The sequence below is a fragment of the Mustelus asterias genome, chromosome 7 (assembly GCF_964213995.1).
Source record: "Mustelus asterias chromosome 7, sMusAst1.hap1.1, whole genome shotgun sequence".
NCBI lineage: Eukaryota > Metazoa > Chordata > Chondrichthyes > Carcharhiniformes > Triakidae > Mustelus > Mustelus asterias.
The window spans coordinates 48,693,430-48,701,709 of NC_135807.1; positions in this window are offsets into that span (position 1 = coordinate 48,693,430).

An 8,280-nucleotide genomic window follows, 5' to 3' on the forward strand; every position below is an offset into this window, starting at 1 on the left:
TATTAAGAAGTACAGAGGCCGGCATTCTAGTTTCCCAAATTACTGAGGACACCCTTCATGGTGTTGTGAGGCACTACTACCATGTGAAATAGGATACATGCAAAACAAATCTATAAAATCAAATCTGTGTATCCACGAGGTGCTATGGGTCATCAGCAGCAGCAGAATTGTAATCATTCACAATCTACAATCTCATGACTTGGAATATCCCGAACTCTACCATTATCATCCAGCTAAGGAAGTGACCCTAGTTCCATGAGGAGTGCGTACTGGGAGCAGCACCAGGCATACCTATAAAGTGGGTGTCAACCTAGTGAAGAAACAACATAGGTTGCACGGAGCTTAAGTAATCCCACAATCAGCAGATCAGATCAAAGCTCTGGAATCCTGCCACATATTCTTGCAAATGGTGATGGGCAATTATACAACGAACCAAGGGCCCCCAAAACACTTCTATCCTCAATGACATGGAAGCCTAGTATATCAGTGCAAAAGACAAGGTTGAAGCATTTCCAATCCTCTTCAACCAGAAGTGCCAAGTGCTTGATTCATTTTGGCTTACCTCTGAGGTCCCAGCATCACAGATGCCAGTCTTTAGCAATGATCCCCATTGAGCAATAACTTAAAAAAACTTCCAGATAATGACAAGATTTCACATTTTAAGGCTTTTACTTTAAACAGACAGAGTAAAAGCACTATTAAGTAAACAGTACTGTTGTAGGCAACTTGTACTTTAAACTACAGAACACAACCAAAAAAACACACTTCACAGCTTATACTGGTCCTTAAGTAGGTATTGAATTTTCAAAATCCCATTATTGAATCCCAAGTGTTTACTTCAGTTCCTTTCCTTTTCCAATCTGATAATCTTTAACCCCAAACTGTCTTTTATGATGAGGGTTTCCCAAGGAGACCCCCCTCGTGCAAAGTAGGTGAATCTTTCAGCCTCATTTCAAATTCTCATGAACTTGGTCTTTTCAACTTGAGCATGAGCTCCCTCCTACATTCCCATGTGGTGAACCATGGAAACATTGGATCAAACTGCTCTCTCTCCCAAATTCTGGCAGTTTACCTGTGAGTACATGTTTTCAGGGATATCTTGGATACCCTTGCCCTCTCAAAACCTACCTCCATGGCAACATGAATCCATGAGCCTGGTATCCAGGTAGAAATGCTGATTGGCCATTCTTGGGACCCCAGCTCTCTATTATCTTGGAGGTAAATGGGCAGTTTAAAGCATAAATGTTTATATTCTTAACACCTTCCTGGGGCTTTGGAGACAAGCAGTCTAAGCGCTGTAAGCATAGATGTGCTGCCATGGACTCCGAATATGAACAACTTACAGCTCCTTTCCAGCAAAAGCAACACAGGTCTCCCTTTCATCCTTACCAACAATGTCATCCAGGCCCGTTGTTAGGCAGGTGACAGAATAGGACACATGACCCCTTTCATTTTACCCTAAATGAAAGGCACAGTTCCAAAACATAACAATCTTATATATCTTATATTTGTAATACAACGCACTCTATGTGATCTGAAGACACAACTAAAGTAATTTGATATACCAAATGGCCTGCTAACATACCATACATAGTACTAAAGACTTGTACTCCAGAAATAGCCACACCTAATTAAACTGTTCTAGTACACTAGTACCTATCCAATAATGAGGAAAGTTGCTGAGGTCCAGATGTAGAAGCAGAAGTATTCCAATCGGGCCAATTACTACAAAACATAAGCAAAGGGATAGAAGTTGTCAATGCCAGTGTTATCATTGCTATCATCAATAATCTGCTCACAGATGCTCAGTTTGTGTTCTGCTAGGTCCACTATGCTCTAGAGTTCATTACAGCCTTGATCCAAACATGGTTAAAGGACTGAATTCCAGAAGTGCGGTGAGAGTGACGGCCCTGGACATCAAGACAATATTTATCCAAGTGTGGCATTAAGAAGCCATAATAAAGTTTAGGTCAATGGGAATCAGGGAAAACACTCCACTAAATTGAGTCATAATGAGTAGAAAGGAATATAGTTGTTGTTGTTGGGGGCCAATCATCTCAGTCCCAGGAAAAATCACCGTGCAGTTATTCAGGGTCATGTCTGAAGCCCAATTAACTTCAATTGTTTTATCAGCAACCTTCTCTCCATATTTAGGTCAGAATTGGGAATGCTTGCTGATTGCATGGTTTTCAGTTCAACCCCTCAGACATTCAAGCAGTCTGTGCCTGCTCATGAAAAGACCTGGACAATATTCAGGCACGGACTAATTTGTTTGCATGAAGTATAAGCAGTTAGTGGAATTTCAGATCAGGATAATTGATCTCAAAGCCAAATGCAGACACTGTACAGCATAAGGGAGGGGGGAGGAATACCTGGACACTTTGTTACAGAAGACGGTCACACCTCTTAGAATAGTCATCTGTTTTGGTTAGCAAAGAGAAACGGGAAGATGCGACCATGAGTGAGGTACGTGAAGGGACTGAGCAGACAGTAGTGGAGGAGCCTAAGTTTTTTTAAAGTTTGAATTTGTTTATTAGTGTCACAAGTAGGCTTACACTTAGCACTGCAATGAAGTTCCTGTGCAAATTCCCGAGTCGCCACATTCCGGTTCCTGTTCAGGTGCACTGAGGGCCAAAGCACCTAACAGGCACATCTTTCGGACTATGGGAGGAAGTCAGAGCACCAGGATAAAAGCCACGCAGACACGGGGAGGATGTGCAGACTCTGCACAGACAGTGACCTAAGCTGGAATCGAACCTGGGTCCCTGCACTGTGAGGCAGCAGTGCTAACCACTGTGCCAACGGTTTTGCAATTACCAAAGAGGTTTGAGATGCTCACAACTTGTGTGGATGAAAACAAAGCCTGGAAGGTGGGCGAGCAGACTGGCCATGGCACCATGGTACAGGAAGACATTCAAGCCGGAGGGGGGAGAAAACAGGAATGTAGTGGTAGTAGAGGACAATATAGTGAGGGGGGGTTGACATCGTTCTCTGCAGGAAAGAGCGAGAGCCCAGAAGGTTGGATTGCCTCCTCGCCGCCAGGGTGCGAGATATCTGCTCAGGGCTTGCAGTGGAAGAAGGAAGATCTAGTTGTCATGGTACATACAGGTACCAACAACAAAGACAGGAGGAGGAAAGGGGTCCTGCATTGTCAGTACAATGTTGTCAGAGAAAGGTTTAGTGGAGATGTGCAGGGAAAGTTTTTTTACACAGAGGGTGGTGGGGATCTGGAATGCACTGCCAAGTGAGGTGATTGAGGCAGTTATGTTAGCCACATTTAAGACTTATCTTGAAAGGCATATGAACAAACGGGGAATAGAGGGACATAAGCATTTGGTCTAGACAGGTAAACATGATCGATGCGGGCTTGGAGGACCTGTTCCTGTGCTATATTGTCCTTTGTTCTTTGTACAAGAGCTAGGCACCAAATTAAGCAGCAGAACCTCAAAAGGTAATAATCTGTATTATTACCAGAGCCGTGTACAAATTGGCATAGGGCAAATAAGATTAAGAAAATGAATACATGGCTCAGTGACTGGTGTAGGAGATATGGGTTCCAGTTGATGGGGCACAGGCATCAATACTGGGGAAAGTGGAGGCTATAATGTTGGGATGGTCTACACCTGGACAATGCTGTGGCCAGAGATAGAGGAAGTAGAGAGGGCTTTAAACTAAATGGGGGAGGAGAGGGGGGTGAGGGGAAAAAGCTAGAGTAGATGTAGCAAATCAATGGGTAGATTCAAGGCAGGAGAGCAAAATAGTAATATGGCAAATGAGGGTCAGAGAATGGCAGGAAGAGACAAAAAAAATCTAAGAATACACCAACAGTCAAAACTAGGGCCAGGATTCTCTGGCCGTTCATGGCGATTCCCTGGTCCTGGCTGTTGTGCACTCCTTACTCTGGGTTTCCCTGCAGTGTGCAATGGCTCCAATGGGAATTCCAAGGGCAGGTGTCAACAGTCCCTTGCAGGGAGGGGAGCCCATAACATTTCTTAGGTGCCATTCTAGCTGCCTCCTCACTCTCCCTCAACCTGGCTGCGACTTAATGGGAAGCCAATGAAGCCTCTGTGCCAATCCTTGTGCAAATTAAGTGATTAATTAATAGCCACTTCCTGCCTGGTTGCAATTTCTCAGCTGGTGAGAGAAGGTCTGTGATATTAGTGAGTCATATTACTTGACTTAAACAAGTCTGTTTCTAACTATCCTCCACTACTTCAAGCCTCTTCACCACACAGTGTTTCCTTTATTAAACCTGCCTATATCTCACCTATGATTGTATGTATCTCTCTCTCTCTCTGCCTGTCTCTCTTATTCTCCTTCCAGACAGACATCATAGGATTTTCCAAGGCAAGTCATGAGTTTTTTTAAAAGGTCCATTGTCCCAATTAGCAAGGTGCAAATTGGTTAGTCACTGAGGAAAGAAACTTCCATTTATTATATTCATATTCTTTTATCTCAATGTATTTTTTATAAACTTGAGAATACATTTGTTGACAATCTTAAAAAATAAACTAATTTTCCATTGCTTTTTGTTGCAAAATAGTCAAAATAATTAATTAAATCCTTGGAGTACTGCCTGCATCAAGTGTCAAGTTACTTAAGTCTACCATTAAATGGTTACGTGGTTCCTATCATCCAACAATGAGCATATCTTGGAACCAACTCTATCCCAAAGTGACTATACTTTGATTTATTGTTGTCACATGTATTGGTATACAGTGAAAAGTATTGTTTCTTGTGCACTATACAGACAAAGCATACCGTTCATAGAAATGGAAAGGAGAGAGTGCAGAATGTAATGTTACAGTCATAGCTAGGATGTAGAGAAAGATCAACTTAATGCAAGGTAGGTGCATTCAAATGTCTGATGGCAGCAGGGAAGAAAATGTTCTTGAGTCGGTTGGTACGTGTCCTCAGACTTTTGTATCTTTTTCCCGACGGAACAAGGTGGAAGAGAGAATGTCTGGGGTGCGTAGGGTCCTTAATTATGCTGGCTACTTTTCCGAGGCAGCAGGAAGTGTAGACAGTGTCAATGGATGGGAGGCTGGTTTGAGTGATGGACTGGGCTTTGTTCACAACCTTTTGTAATTTCTTGCGGTCTTGGGCAGAGCAGGAACCATACTAAGCTGTGATACAACCAGAAAGAATGCTTTCTATGGTGCATCTGTAAACGTTGAAGAGAGTCATTGTGGGCATACCAAATTTCCTTAGTCTTCTGAGAAAGTAGAGGCGGTGGTGGGCTTTCTAAACCATAGTGTTGGCATGGGGGGGGGATCAGGACAGGTTGTTGGCGATCTGGACACGTAAAAACTTGAAACTCTCGACCATTTCTACTTCATCCCATTGATATAGACAGGGGCATGTCCTCCACTATGCTTCCTGAAGTCGGTGACTATCTCCTTTGTTTTGTTGACATTGAGGGAGAGATTATTGTCATCGCACCAGTTCACCAGATTCTCTCTTTCCTGTACTCCGTCTCGTCATTGTTTGAGGTCCGGCCCACTACGGTGGTGTCATCAGCAAACTTGAAAATCGAATTGGAGGAGAATTTGACCACACAGAGGTCAAACTTACATAGTCATACTTACATAGTTCAAAGAAGGGATAGTCACAAGTTAGTCATTAGATAGTTAGCATGCTCAAATTTGGCCTTTGCTGTAAATAGGAACTCCAGTTAGTTACTCAGTGTTATCAGTCGTTAATTTAATCAAAAGTATTTAAAAATAGACTGAAAAATAACAAAGTAATTTTACAATAGCTATAGTAATTCACACCTTGAGATAACACTTGTCAATTGTCATTGGGGCTATTTTGTATGACTGAGAACACATTGTACTCTCTGACAAAACAGTATCAGGCTCCCTGTTACCTTAGACATCTTATTGCTGGAGTTTGGATTTCTGTAAATATTGTAACAAAATATTGTGAAAGCTCTGTGTCTGTATTTAGCAGTATTGAGCCCGTATTGCCACAGGATGCTTTAAAAAAGTGTAATGAAAAACATTCAAAAAATTTCATTGACCCATCTTTTCATAGAATCATAGAAACCCTACAGTACAGAAAGAGGCCATTCGGCCCATCGAGTCTGCACTGACCACAATCCCACCCAGGCCCTACCCTCATATCCCTACATATTTACACACTAATCCCGCTAACCGACACATCTCAGGACACGAAGGGCAATTTTTAGCATGGCCAATCAACCTAACCCGCTCATCTTTGGACTGTGGGAGGAAACCGGAGCACCCGGAAGAAACCCACGCAGACACGAGGAGAATGTGCAAACTCCACACAGACGGTGACCCAAGCTGGGAATCGAATCCAGGTCCCTGGAGCTGTGAAGCAGCAGTGCTAACCACTGTGCTATCGTGCCGCCCATGATTTTAATCACTCCATAGTCCTTTTTAGTTATTGGTGAATTCCTTGTTCATTGCATTTTTTTTTGTCATTATTGTTATGATTTACTTTTTTACATTTTCCTTTCAGTTTTCAAGAATTAATTAACAGGGGAAAATTGAATGTGGCTTGAAATGGGTGCTGCCACCTGTTCATTGCAGTGCAGGCAGCTTGCTAACTTTGTGCCACCTGCTAATTTAAATAATAATAACATGCAGCCCCAGTGTTAAATGCACTGCTGAGTGGCCGCTCGCCTCAGCAGGCAGTTCCAGTTAATGTAGAACGAGACCATTTAAAGCCAGCCTGCACTCCTAGAGAGGTGCATTCTGGCTGTACCGGATGCTAGAAGAAGCTGGGGATAAGTGCCTGACATGTAATAATAAGCATGGTGCATGAGGGCTCAGAGTGTACTCCAAGGTTCACTGACGCAGCACTAAAAGCCTTGGTGCAGGAGATAGACGGAGGGAGGACCACAAGCCCTCCCCCACCAGGCCGACACTGAAAAGGCAATGAGAACAGTCACTGAGGTCAATGCCAGCAGCTTAGCCCAAGGCCCTGAATGCAGTGCCAAAAAGAATCCAATGACCTTACAAAGGTGGTCAAAGTCAATGCAACTATCTGGAGGTATCCTATACAAAAACCCTCATGCACATGGTCCCCTTCATAGTTACTGGCAGTGGACTCCTTTCCTAGTGGCGAAGCTTCAGTTCTGCCTGTAAGAGGTGGTAGCTTTTCGTATCTCCCTCATAAAACAGAGATGTCACACAATGGTTCCTTGCTCAGGTTGAGCTAAGAGAAAGATATCCTGTGTGAATATGGCCTTTGTCAAGAGTTAATCTACCTTCCTCCTCCCTTTACAAACAGCTTATTCTCCTCTATGTTGCCTCTGTTCAATTTCACACTTGTGGTGCCATTGCAACCACCCCACTCCAACTAGTGCCTAACGCCACCTCTTAAAGATGATTCAGCAGTAGGTAAGAATCCTCCCACCCCTCCCAACCAAGGCTGTTTAAAGGGATCTTCAAAAGAGTTGGTGATCAATTTTTACTGTAGGCGATATTCATGTCGTCTGACTTGACTTTGCACACCATGCTGAGATACATTGAAGGAATCAGTGACTACCTAAAAAAATGTCTATTTTCATGTGAAACTTTATGGCCAGAAATGGGTGGGATTTTCTGGCTGCATGCACCCCAAAACCAGAAATTCTTGCCCGAGGTCAAGGAACTTTAAATGGTCCACCAATTTTTCTGTCCTGCCTGCTACGATTGCCACGGCGAGCGGGATGGGAAATCTCCAGCCAACACTGACCAAAATAAAACTACAAATTTATAATATTGCAATGGGTGAAACTATTGAACAAAGTAATCTAAACGATCTTGAGGAAATAGTTCATCTCCAATTTATTTAAGGTAATCAAGAAATAAATTACTATTTTTACACTTTTACTGCAAATGGCTGTTTTACAAAGTTTTACATTACACTATTTGGCATTACCCAAGTGCTGTGATTCAACGTATAACCTACTGTGTAGTTAATACAAGTTGTAAAGCAGTCTGGTGTTGCAGTGCATGTTGTGCTCAGGCCCTAGATGCACTGTCCCCACTGACTCTTACTTTTGGATATCAGTGATAGCCGAGCTATCTAACTGGCAAGATGAAAAATGGGGCTCAACGTTTGCTTATACTCCAGTGTCTCCCTTGATCAGTGTGTTGAGGAAATTGGAAGCAGTTTTTCTTCACAAACCAGAAGAGGAATGTGTCCCAACTTACAGTTCCATAACATCTTTAATGCAGGTTTTAAAATTTCAACCAGAATTTGAATTCAGTGGAAATTGTGTGCTCTTTAAAGAAGAACACTACATTTAACAACAAAAGTCCAGAA